Raw genomic sequence first — 13,893 nt, 5'->3', positions numbered from 1 at the left:
CTGTCCTTGAGCGCACAAGGTTCCACAGGGGACATGACCCAAACTTTCTGTCCAGGCTGAAGCTCTACCAGAGTGGCCTTCTGGTCGTACCACCGCTTCATCTCCTCCTGGCTGGCCTCCAGATTTGCCTGAGCAAGATCTCTGAAGCGCCTAGTCTGGTTCCTAAAGGCCAGCATGTAACTGTATACATCCTGGGGAGGTTTCCTGGGAGATTGCTCCCAGCCTTCTTTGACCAGACTTAAAGGTCCTCTTACCGGGTGACCATACAAAAGCTCAAAGGGGCTGAACCCTAGAGACTTCTGTGGCACCTCACGGTAAGCAAACAACAGGCATGGCAAGAGGACGTCCCATTTACGCCTCATTGGTTCTTCAAGACCCATAATCATGCCTTTAAGGGTACGGTTGAATCTTTCAACCAACCCATTACCTTGAGGGTGGTAAGGAGTGGTGAACTTATAAGTTACCCCACACTCCTTCCACAGAGACTTCATATAGTTGGAAATGAAGTTGGTGCCCCGGTCTGACACCACCTCTCTGGGGAACCCCATTCGGGAGAAAACACCCATCAGCGCCCGTCCCACCACGGGGGCAGTCACTGTTCTGAGAGGGATGGCTTCCGGGTACCGTGTGGCATGGTCCACCAAGACCAGGATGAACCTGTTGCCCAGGGCTGTCTTGGGGTCCAGTGGCCCAACAATGTCAATCCCCACCCGGTCAAAGGGGGTACTGACCACGGGAAAAGGTTGGAGGGGAGCCTTCTGCTTCCGCCCGCTTTTCCCACTTGCCTGGCAAGTCTGACAGGTCTTGCACTGGATGTCTACATCCCTTCGCATCTGAGGCCAATAGAAATGGGTGACAAGCCTGTCATAGGTCTTGTCCTGCCCCAGATGTCCAGCTAAAGGAACGTCATGAGCCAAACCCAGTAGGAAGGCTCTGAAGCGCTGGGGTACCACCAGCACACGGGCTGACCCAGGCTCAGCAGCCTTAGGCTCGCTATACAGGAGGTCGTTCTCCCAGTACACAAAATGTGACCCTGACTGATCACCTGAGGTTTGGGCTGAGGCCTGCTGCCTCATACCCACAAGAGAAGGGCACACTTTCTGTTCTGCACAGAATTCCTCCCTGGAGGGACCACCATCCTGCTGCCAATGGGTCAGCTCGGGCAGGTCTCCCAGTTCGGCAACTTGTTCACCTGTGGGTTCCAGGGCATCCCCCTCGAGGTCTGCCTCCTCCTGGACCACGGGAACTACGGGGGACGGTTTCCCGCGCCCCCTGCCTCTTCTCTTCACAGCTGGGTCCTGGGCCATACTTTCAGGCTCCAGAACCCCATCAACAGCCTTACTTGCTGTCATGGATCGAGTGGTTGCACACACCCACTCTGGCACACCCAACATTTTCAAATGTGTCTCCCTCTCCACCTTAGCCCAAGGGGAGTCTTCCAAATCGTTGCCCAGGAGACAATCAACAGGCATGGCGGGCCTCACAGCAACCTGAAGAGTACCTGCAACTCCCCCCCATTCAAAGGAAACTTGAGCTACCTCACACTCTCTCTGGGAGTTGTCAGCAGCTATCACAGGGTAGAATGCGTGGGGAACAACCTGCTCTCTGGACACCAAGTGACACTTGACAGCTGTCACACTCGCTCCGGTGTCTCTGAGAGCTTCCACTCTATGGCCATTAATGGTCACCCACTGCCTATATTTCTTAGTGTTACTAGGCAGCGGGGGTGGAGGGACCAATTCCATGTCTCCTAGAGAGACCAGGGACATCTCTGCGGGACCCTCCCCACCATGGGCAACCATCTCCTTCCCTCCCAGGGCTACACTCGCCAACTGACGGGGAGCTGCACGGGGTGGTGCAGTAGAGTTCTTCAAGGAACACTGAGGGTCATAAAAACGGTGTCCCACCTGCTTACAAGCGAAGCAAGTCATGGGGCCCCTACGACCAGGTTTACCTGTCAGGGCCTCTGATTTCTTATCTGGGGGAGGCTGGGAACCCTTCCCTTGGTTCCCTTGGGGATTACTTTGGGGCCCTTTCTGGAACTCCTTCTGTTTACCCTTGTCCCCCCCACTCTTCTGCTGGGGACCCTGCCCACCTTTGGCTGAGTCTCCCACTGGACCCTTGTGGACCCTGGTACTGACCCAGCGGTCCGCCTCTTCAGCAAGTTTTCTAGGGTTAGATATCTTGCTATCAATAAGGTGCTGGCGCAGCTCTGGAAAACAGTTATTAGACAAGTGCTCCCAAGCAAACAAATCATAAAGAGCATCATAACTTTCCACTTTGCTGCCCTTTACCCAACCATCCATGGCTCTGCAAAAATATGACACATACTCCACCCACGTGGTACCAGGCAACTTCTTACATTCTCTAAAGGCCTGTCTGTACTTTTCTGGGGTTAGGCCATACCTTAACATTAAAGCATCTTTCATATGAGCATAAGACGTCCTATTCTCAACAGGCATGTCTAACAGGGTATCTCTTCCCTCATTCACAAAGCGACCCCACAACCCCGCTCCCCAATCCTTCTCAGGGACCCGGTGGGCCAACAATGCTAACTCATATGCTTTAAACCATTGACCAATATCCTCATTCTTCTGAAAATCTTTGATCACATCTTTGGGAAAATAAAACCTACTTTCTGCAGGCACAGATGGGACGCTGCCACCAGAGGGATTCAATTCTAACTTTTTAGCTTGGAGCTCCAACTCCCTCAACTTGGTATCACGCTCAAAAGCTAACTTCTCCCTTTCAAACTCTAACCTTTTGATCTCCAAATCAGCTTCTCTCCTGCCTCTTGCATTCTCTATCTCCAACTGCCCATTTATCTTAAGTTTTGCCATTTCCATGTTGTAGGCTCGCTCCTTCGCCCTTTCTTCTCTTTCTTCAGGGGAAAGACCTTTGGAGGAAACACTGCTGCCAGGAGGGGATACAGGCCCAGTCACGGGCACTTCCTCCTCCCCTTCCTCTGTCGGTACCACCACCGGATCAGAGGGGTCTCTGGCCTCTAACCAGGCTTCCAATGCTTTGAAATATTCTGCTTTCTTGGAGAGGCCTGGAGTAGGGACTTTCAATTGTTTGCAAAAGTGTTTCAGCTCCTTTAAGGAATAATCATTTATCTTACTCCTATCAAATTCCTCCACAACAGCAACAACAGGGGCAGTGACTCCGACGTCACTCATGGTCAAAACTGGCAGTTTCAAAAATCAAGCTTCAGGAAATTGGAGAACAAAAATAGAATCCTACCAAAACAGATTGTGGCTGCGCTATGGTCTGCTTTCACTATGTAGCGCACACTAATCACTGCACATGGGTCATAAATGCAAAGTTCAAAATCCCACCGCTGACCCACCAATGTTAGAAGCGGCTGTCTCTAGTTGGCAGAGGTATACACTTCTGACAAATAGGGACACACCTTTTCTAGTCAGGGCAAGGAGATCACACACTTAGATAACCCCTGCTCACCCCCTTGGTAGCTTGGCAAAGCAGACAGGCTTATCTCAGAGGCAGTGCGTTAAGCATTTATGACCACATACAGTAATAAAGTGAATACACTACAAATGGACACGACACAGTAGTATTATAAAAATAAGGATTTTTATATAAGGTTTAGCACAAGACCAAATAACGACAAAAATATACCACAATCTTAATAAATACTTTTGGAAGGAAAAATAATAGTTCAAGCACGGTTTCTTCTTAGCACAAAGTCTTTAGTATCAAAAGCAACTCTTCTTCTCTAAAACACAGTTCTTGGCAACAATGTAACCCACACGGGAGTCACACGACGTCGAGGCAAAGTTAATCCAAAGGTTCGGCGTCGACCGCGAGGAGCGCTACGTCGAGCCCGGAGTCGCACAGACCCCAACAACACAGTACCTTGGAAAAGTGAAGCACTCGATGATCAGCGGCGTCGAGATGTCCGGCGTCGCGTCGTCGGCGTCGATCGGGCCTCGGAGTCGGGGCGATCTGCAGCGGCGTCGACCGAAGTCAGGCGGGAGCAGCGCTCACGGGATGAAGCAGGATACGGCGTCGTCGATGTCGATGTTTCAAGAGTGAGCAGCGCTCACGGCGTTGAGAGGGCCTCGAAGTCGATGCGATCAGCGGCGGTGCAGACACGAGGTCACTTGGAGCTGGAGCCGAACTCACTACTCACTGGCGTTGCTGCTGGCGTCGATCGGGCCCGGCGGCCGGCGTCGAGGAAGCGGGACACTGGAGCCGTTACTCACGATGTCGAGCTGGATTCGGCGGCGTCCGTCGGCGTCGAGATTGCTGGATTCTTTCAGAGGTGCTGGATTCACAAATTCCAGCAAATAGCACTTTAAGCAGATGAAGTCCTTTAGCCCTGTGACTTCAACAGGAGACTGGCACTCTTCCAGCCCTTGGAGATTTTCTCAGCAAAGAGTGAGAGTACACACAAAGTTCCTCTCTCCTGGTTCCTTGGCAAAAATAAAGAAGCAATGCAGGATTCCCCCAACAAACAGCACTCTGGCAGAAGGGGTAGGCAGTCCTTAGATCAGCAGGCTTCTTGTCCTTGGTTCAGGTTTCCTTGTCAGAAGTGATCTAAATTCTTGGTTCAGGGGTCCTTCTCTTATACCCCTTTTTGGCTTTGATCCCTTTGTCCATGCAGGGGAATTTCCCCCCATCCTGGGTTTGTTGTGGGTGTTGCCAGGCCAGAGCACCTGGCCTATTCACTGGGCAGGGCAGAGTCCTCAGCCGCTCAGCAGGAGCGGAGCCAGCATTGTCACTGGCAGGGGCAGGGCCATCAGCTGCCCGGCAGGAGGCGGGCCAGGAAAGTCCCAGGCAAGCACAGAGTCATCAGTCGCCTGGCAGGGGGGCGGAGCCAACATTGTATCAGGCAGGGCAGGCTATCAAGAGCTACTCTTTCCCTACTCTCAATGCAAATGCCCCACTCATCCCACACTGACTCATTCAGACTCTCTGGAGCCACCCAGCTCCTGTCACACACACACCAGAACCAGCAGAGACCGGTAGACAGTTAGACAAGAAAATAGCTACTTTCTAAAAGTGCTATTTTCAAACACAGAGTCCAAAAACCATCCACACAAACGGATGCGTTATTAAACCCTGAGTTCAGGGATACCAAACTCGACATTGCACCATGCTCCCCGAGCCCGCTAGGATTATAACATTAATAATCCTGGCAGCCCATTCTAACTGATGGAGAGCAGGCTACCTTACAATAGTGAAAAACGACTATGGATGTAATTCACTATTAGGACATGCCAACCTTGTCAGGCTTGTCCTACCTTATGCTTACAATGCACCCTGCCCGTGGGCCTACCATAGGGGTGACTAACATGAAGTTAAGGGAAGGTTTAGGGACTGGCAAGTAGGTGTACTTGCGCAGTCCTCGTGACAGTCAGACTGCACGTGGTCTGGCAATGGCAGACCTTCAGACATACTTTTACTAGGCCGCTCTTGTGGGTGGCACAACATGTGCTGCAGGCCCACTAGCAGCATTTGTATTTACAAGCCCTGGCACTCCTGGTGCACTCGACTAGGGACTGATAGTAAACCAAATAAGCCAAACATGGAAGTAAATCAATACAGCAATTTCACATAGGGAGCACTTGCACTGTGACACTGATCAGCAGTGGCACAGTGCCCAAAGCATATACCAGCAAAAACATCGTAAACAGAGGAGGCAAACAGAAAAAATGGAGGAGAGACTCATGCCAATGATGCCAGGTCTAACAGCGGGCTTGGCTTTTTTGATACCAAACGCACTCACCTAAATACCAGGTACCGCAGGAATGATGAGAGCCTCCCCTCTCACCTCCAAACCAATACTCCACACAGATCTCCACTGTCTGGGCGATTGATTCACAGGGTAAGGGGGAGAGATTACCTCTAGATAGAGGTGTATAGCAGGTAAGGGAGAAGTCTCTGCAGGACTTCTTAGGGGAGGGGTGTTGTCCAAAAAGAAAAGTCACACAGGGTTTCTAGAGGATGACCTTCAGTAGGTCCTGTAAGACAGAAAATTACCAGAGAATTATCTATAGTTCCAAGAACGCCTACAAGCACTATTCTATATACAATGAAGCATGTAAACTACACCACTCCTCTTACCCTTAGGGAAGTTTATCCACGTTTTGAAAAGAAAGGAGAAATGACTCCAAGGATATCAAGATAAAGGGGAATTCCTGCCACCCGAAACTTCAGGACCATGAGCGTGGGAGGCGGGGCTTCCGGCTCCTGCCGTGCGCCTCAAAAGGTACTTTACCAAGGGGATCAAGCGTGGGAGGCGATGCCGCCGGCTCCTACCGTGCGCCTCTTAAAACAGAAAACCACCACCGCATAAAGTGAGAAGGAACTGAATACAGCTGTCAGCCTGAATGGATGGTGAGAATTTCACCCCTAGATGAAATAAGGAACAACAGCTTCCACGCAATTCCAGTAATCTCCCAAGTCTTTGTTTGGGGAAAGTGAAGGTAAAAATAACAATTCCCACGAAGAAAGACGGTTCCCTCATCGTCTAAATTCAACTCGAATGCGGAGTATGTTACTACATCAGCCGTATTTAGTCACATGCGGCTCCGTAGCATTAGTATTCTCTTTGCGCATCTGGCTGTGTTCATACCGCGTTCAAAAGAAGAGCGGTAACGACCACGTATGCCCCTTGTACTGTGAGAAACTTTTGACGCATTAGAGATTTCCCCAACGGCTTCTGCCTTGTATTCCACACAAGCGGCAACGGCCGCCACAGGGGGCTAATGTTTTGTGTGAACCGTCACACGGCGAATCTCCTTAGCGGCATTCTCGTGCGAAATGTCCTCCCTTTCCGCAATACAAACAGAGATTAAGGGCCAAATTACCAAGCTTAAGCGAAAAATATCGCTAAGCTTGGTTAGCGGCTATATTTATATCACCGTGCTTCGCCTATTTTTATCGCTTAGTAGCCTTGCTATTATCAAGGTTTATCTCCTAAGCGATAAAAATCGGCCGAAATGCATGAATATCGCTGAAAAGTCCGCGATATTCATGCATTACCGAGCAAATGCTCTTAGCCATGTTATCCACCTACCATTGGATAACATGGCTAAGAACTGCTCTGGGCAGGCGTTAGCTTTTGGAGATAATCGCGCTTAGCGCGATTATTTCCAAAAGTTGGTAATAGGAGTTAGCGATGTTAGCGACTGTTTCCAGACAGGAAATGACACACGCCACCTTAGCTGTGTCATCCGGAAAGCCGTAGGCCTACACATGAACTGTAAAGAACACTGGTTCATGAAACTACAATATTTACCACATTCCCCATTAAATCGTTCGGGATTAGCCAAGGGCACGGAGACAGGGGTAACTACCATAATGCTTGTGGGAGTGGTCCCTCCTTCCGCAGCTGTCTAGCGGGTAGAACAATAGAATGATGACCTTTAGGGGTTGCTTCCGTGGATGCGCCCCAAGGAATAAGAACCAGCCTTGTCGGTAGTTCTGATTTCAAAGATAGATTTTCTTGTCGTAGTGCCTTCACCTCATGTTGTAATGTCACTAATGCAGCAGCAAAATCCTGAACTGAGGGAAGGTAAGAGGCTTCCGCGTCGAGTTTCAAAAATCTATGATGAGCCCCCGGTATCCTTCGAGTGTGGTGTAAACCCGGTTGAGGAACCCAAATCGTGGGTTTACACCACACTCGAAGGATACCGGGGGCTCATCATAGATTTTTGAAACTCGAAGGTCATACTGACTCAGGAGCCTCCAGAGAAATAATCACTATTTATTGCTCTTACGACCTGTGGAGAGTACTGTTTGACTCATATTTACAGAACCTAGCTAAAGCCCTGAAGAAGTCTATGGTTTATGTCACCAAGACGAAATACGTGTTGGCGGCTAGTGTGTTTTATGAAGAATAAACATCAATAATAAAATAAGATATGAAGATTACTCATCTTTCGGGATTTATTTGAAGAACTTTTACTGATGTCCTTGCTTAGCTCAGGATATATTCTTTCTTTTTGACATATGTGGTTCTGTTTTCACATTACCCATTTTGGTTGATGGTGGGTGACCATAACCTTATCCTTGGAGCTTTAGAGATTGTGAATTTTGATTACTGTCACATCCCAGCGCAATTAACACTCAGTCACCCTTTCTACTTTGTCTATAGTTTAGCTGCTTGAACAGAGAAGAATGTGCCACCCGTGCTTTTTTTCTTGTACAGTGTGATTTTGAGGCAAGGTGTCACTTGAGAGCGGAGGTTCCTTTGTTGAATGTATTTGGTGATTTTTTATTCCTGATGAGGAGTCGTCCCGGTCCATTTATCACTTTGTGGGTGATACAAAGCAGCTTGAACGTGGATCTTTTGGTAACTGGTAACTAATGCAGGGCTTTCAAGGCAGGGGAGATGTGGTCTTGTGGTTTTATACGTAAGAGGAGTCTGGCAGCCGAGTTCTGAATCCATTGTAGTCTTTTCATAATCGTTAAAGGTGATCCATGATAGGGATTATTGGCAAAATCGAGTTTGACAGAACAAGAGAGATGGTAGCCTGGACCTTGTGTGGAAATCCCAGATGGGGGAAGATTTGTTGAAGAGTTTTTATAGTAACAAAGCTTGATACTGCTAGTTTATTCACTTGGGCATTCATTGATAGCATGGAGGTCATTCTTAGGTTTCTTACTTCCTTTTATACTTTAGGCGGTGTTCCCAGATCATCAGGCCAGGCAGCAAGTGAATCATAATTTTTTCAATCTCCACATGTGAGTATTTCTGTTTTGGAAGCATTCAATTTGAGATGGGTCCACATCATCCATTGATCCACTGCTCTGAGATAGCTGAACATTGGTGAGTTTCCAATGTCTTTGGGCCATTCCAATTGAAGGAGTATTTGCATGTCATCTGCATAGTTATAGAATGTGAGGTGAAACTGATTGATCAGTGCCGATAATAGCTCCATATAGATGTTGACAAGCATGGGTGAGATGATAGAGCCTTGAGGGACACCTGCTTTTGTGAAGCATGGTTTGGACGAGAAAGGGGGTTATAGATGACATTAGTTCTGTTGTGACGGTAGGATGTGAACCAGTCGAGAGCAGTCCCCTCTATGCCGGCTTTGTAGATTCTTTGTATCAGAGTGTCATGGTCAACTGTGTCAAAGGCAGTTGAGAGGTCCAAGAGAAGTAGCACAGCAACCCAGTTGCAGTGAACTGTGTTCTTAAGGTCATCCCAGATGGCAAAGAGGGCAGATTCTGTGCTTCTTCCTGGACGGAATCCTGTTTGCAAGTCTGAAAGTATGGCATTCTCTTCAATGAACTGTGACATTTGGGCGAATGCTGCTCTTTCTATCAGTTTGCCCAGAAAAGGTCCATCTGTAAATGGTCTGTAGTTGTCAGGGTTCAGCGGGTCTAGGTTTGTTTTCTTCAGTAATGGGCGCATGTATGACTTTTTGAGTTCTTCTGGAAATATTCTTTAGTTAAGGAATTGTTGATGATTCTTCTTATTGGCGTGGCAGCAGATGTTCTTAGAAGAATTGTCTTGAAAGTTTGTGATGGACAGGGGTCAGAAGGACTGGCAGCAGGCCTGCTCGCTTTGACCAGGTCCATATATTCATATATTCATTGTGTGAAATTTGTTGGAAGGAATGGAGAGGCTGGGTTAGAGTATTCTTGTTAATCAGGCATGTCACCTTAGTATCATACCAGTGCATACTTATCTGCTGGCCGAGTCTGCAGCATCCAGGGGGGATTTCAGACATGTATTGGCTATTTTTCAACCCTCCCACATGTCTGCCTTGGCCATCTTTTGGAATTCTCTTGTAGGTGTTGCATGAGGGTACTCCTTCTTTTCCCATTATCGATGGCCGTGCCTATTCAGCAGTGCATTTCAGTTGGTTATTTGTCATTGTGTTGCAGCCTCCCTCTCCATCTCCCTTCCTACCATGTCAAGTCTCTTGCTCTCTTTTTCTGGTGGTGGGCCTGTGGAGGTGTGGGCATTGGTATGCCTTTTTGCTGTGGCTAAAATGATTGAGTCAGCCAGTGCATTTCTCTGTTTATACTTTGGGCCTTGAGTTGATGGTTTGTATTTTCTTTTCAACTCTTGATGTTACTGCCTTTGCAGTGGCTGGTTCTCTAATTCCCTGACCCAATATGCTGGGCAGCATTGGAAGATACAAGTTCCCCTTGATGGCTGGCATTAGTGCTTCCAGGAGAAAACAAGAATCTTTCTTCTCTTCCTCCAGTTAAACTTAATTGATTTCAGTGGACCCTCTTGATGATGTTATTGTAGATGGAAAGGTTGTCTGGTGGCAATGCACTCAACGGTTAGTTGTCCACTCCTCCTTCAGGGCAATCTGTGTGAAGTTTGTTCTACAACTCTTCATCAAACCCTTCTGCCCCTTCGGCATTCTCTGGTTCATAGAACTCTTTGAGTTATTTATGGGGCTCTGGTGTTACTGGAACCTCCAAGGCAAACTAGTCATCTTCGACGTTGAAGGTGTTGTCAGGATCCAAATATCCATTAAGGAGTCAAACTGCTTCCTTTGCAGTAGTGCTGTCATTTCGGCCTTGAGCCTTTTCTACTTCCTACATCTTTGGTTTGGTGTTGAGTGTCTGTGAAGGTTTTTTCTTGGGTGTTGACACTTCTCTCTTTGCCAAAGGTTTGGTGCTTTTCTTCGCTCCCTCTCAACTGGGTGGGATCAGAGAGGGCTCCAACCGCATTTTGCCTGCTTCAGTATTCCGTGGTCAGGATCTGTGGGCATCTCTTGATTTTGGCTGGCCTTCAATCGACGTTCGCTTTGGCGATGAGGCTGCTCTGTGGGACCTTTGTCTGAGGATTTTGGGACAGGGCCTTTTGGTGGCTTGATTATCATGTGGGTTTTCTTTTCAGCATCATTCACTGACTTCTATGCCGCCTATTTTGACTCGGCATCCATATCTGTTTTGATGTACTCTTCATTGTGCATTATCTCAGCTTCCTCTACATCGCTGCTGGAGAGACCAATGTTTTTCAGTGATACCTGTGCTCTCTGGATGGTCATGGTGTAGTGTTCTAGCCTCTGTCTTCGACGAACTCTTATGGTCTTTGGTATGAATGTGGCACAGGCCTTGCAGTTCTCCTCTTATGGTCCTTCGGCAGACAGAGGTTACAGACTTTGTGGGGATCTCTCCGCACAAACCTATACTGGCAGTTGGGGCAGAAATTAAAGGGGTTCTTTTCCATGTACCCGACCTGGCCTCATTCTCTGACCACATGGCTGGTTCCGGTGGGGTCCCCCGACTAGAGAAACAGAGAAGGATCCCTCTCTCTTTCATCCTCCTTTCACGGTATTCGACAAATCTGTTGATTTTATTCAAACTTCGTGTTTTTCAAAATCTGTTTTGGGGCTCCTTCATTGATTCCAAACCCAACTGCAGAAAAAGTTGTCTGAAGATGGTGACTACACACAGGATTGTCTGGGGTGCAGTCTGAAGTCATACAAGGGATGGACATACCACCAAATGGTTGTCGACAATGCCCATGAAAAGAAAAAAAAAATACGAGAATTGCAGACCTGACAACTAGATGGTGGAATAATGCACAGCATGTGAATCCGGAAAAGGATTCATGCTGCAAAACCAAGCTAAACATGGCTCAAGAGCCCTAGCAAGGGCAAAACCAGTACTGGGTTGCTTATGTTCCGAATCAGGGAGGACCTGGCCTGTTTCCATGAGGAGCAAGGTCATGGCTGATTTGCATATGGCTGGGTTCAAACTGAGGTGGTAAGGTGGGTGAAAGACGATGAATTGGGATACGGCCCAGAGAGACTGTCGGTAGCTGAGATAAATTTAAGAATTCCACCCATCACCTTGTTGCTTTGGATTTCAGAGCAGATAACCATGCTTCCTCCCACAATACTGCAATAGAGCCAAATACCTGATCCTGAGGGAGTTCATGTGTCCCAGCTCTGACCTCAAGCAAGAGATGTGACACTAGTTAGAGCAATGCCTCTACTGGAGTAAAACAAGAAAATAAAAGACAGACATGCAATGTTGGCATGAACTGGGCTTCATGACCTCCATAATAACGGCCATGTCAGAGGCTCTCTTTCTTTTTTGGATAAAGCAATATCAAGAAATGAAAGGAACGAAAATACTTTGTGTGGGAAAATGCGGTTCTGTTGCAGTACCCCCCCCCCCCCCCCACTTCTTGCCTGGCTTTTGATGCAACTTTGCCTGTAGAGTACTGGGCACCAGATGTCCAATATTTTACATTTAAAACACATATGCCTTTACCCTTCATGCTTTTGCAACAAAACTAGCTGTAAAGTTATGCATGGTAAAGGCATATGCGATGTACATTCCTGTGTGGTGAAGGTTATGTGTAGTAACGTTACCTGCACTGTAACAAATGTGTTGTAAAGGTACTGCGTGGTAGTGGTCGTGTTGTAATGGCTCCTTCCAGCCACAGGCAGCATGCACGGAGAATTGAGACTGTGGACTGGTGTCCTTCTTTTCCCACTTGTGGGGAATGAACTAATACATTATGCCACAGTAATAGGGTATGTGAACCAATGAGTTGAATACAGGGACCGTTGGGGAAGGCCCCTGATGCCTCAAATGTATGCACAAAAAGCAAAGCGCTGGCTCGAACATGTCACTTATGAAGCACAAAACAGATAACGATGAAAAGTATTAGGAAATTAATACGAAAAAAAAGAAAAAATGCTTATTCTATTTTCTGCGTAGGGTAGGCATGTATCTGTGTTGCAGGGATATAGAAAAATAAACAGGTTTATTGGTTGCTTTTGCGTTTTGGATTCTGTGGGGGGGTAAGGCTTAGGGTAGGCACCAGGTTGAAGATGCGTTCCTACTATTTTTTAGGTCTCGGCCTGCGTAAGACTGCGCACATGCGTAGTTGAGCTGGCGAGATTTAATGATATAGGGTATTTTCTACTAGCGAGGTTAAGCCCCTCCCCTCTTTTCCATTGGCTGGCGTCCTAAACGGTGGCCAGCCATTGGAGAAGAGGTCCTAGTGACGTTCTTCTTTCTCTGTAAGCCCCATCCTTTTCAGACTGGCTTACTAGACTTCCTTCTGCTGTAAAAGATGTGTTTTCTTTATGGGGCCTGCAGCAGAAGGAAGTCGGGGGAAGAGAAAGGCTACGTCAGACAACCGCTACACGAGCGCTTGTTCTGGCTGGCTTCCCCCACCCCACTTCGACCACTCCATTTCCTGCTTGCTAAACAAGCATTACTGTTTTTGCTGCTGCTAGTTTGTAATTCAAATAGCAGCTTGAGGGGCACTTTACTTTCCTGGCAAATGACTGGACACACTGGGTTTGCTAGTGGTTCAGTCACCTAATTCCATGGCTACTGTCCGTCCTATCATGGGGCTGCATTAGCACCGTTGCCACATCAGACGGTCCTGTGTTCTGTGTCCTATTTTTACCACGTTTTGCGGCCTGTTATTTCTCTCACAAGCTCTTACCTGCACGCGCCACCGTACCTGCGCAATCAGTGCTGTTATGTTATGTTATGTTATAGGGGGTGCTTCTATAGCGCACGGCTACTCCGAGGAGTGTCCCGGCGCTGTCGGAGCCTCACAGGTCCAGAGTGGAAAAAGACGGGACGAATGAAGGGGGCATAGCTCAGCAGGGCGGTGTTATTGCAGGAAAAGCAAGGTCTTCAGGTCTTTCCTGAAAGCCAACAGATTGGGGTTGGATCTGAGAGAGAGTGGAAGATCGTTCCACAGCTGAGGGGCAAAATGTTTGAAAGAGCGCCCCCCACAGCCGGGCGCGACGGATCATGGGAGTGACTGCCTTGGCCTGGGTTGAAGAGCGCAAGGATCTGGATGGTGAGTAAAAACTGTTCCATTTCTGAAGATAACGGGCGCCTGTGCCATGCAGAGCTTTAAACGCAATGGTCAGGGCCTTGAAATTGATCCCCTTCTTCATGGGTAGCCAG

Source organism: Lissotriton helveticus, chromosome 1_1 (assembly GCF_964261635.1).
Source record: "Lissotriton helveticus chromosome 1_1, aLisHel1.1, whole genome shotgun sequence".
Taxonomy (NCBI): domain Eukaryota; kingdom Metazoa; phylum Chordata; class Amphibia; order Caudata; family Salamandridae; genus Lissotriton; species Lissotriton helveticus.
The sequence above is the reverse complement of the archived record's forward strand: the minus strand, read 5'-3'. Positions refer to the sequence as shown.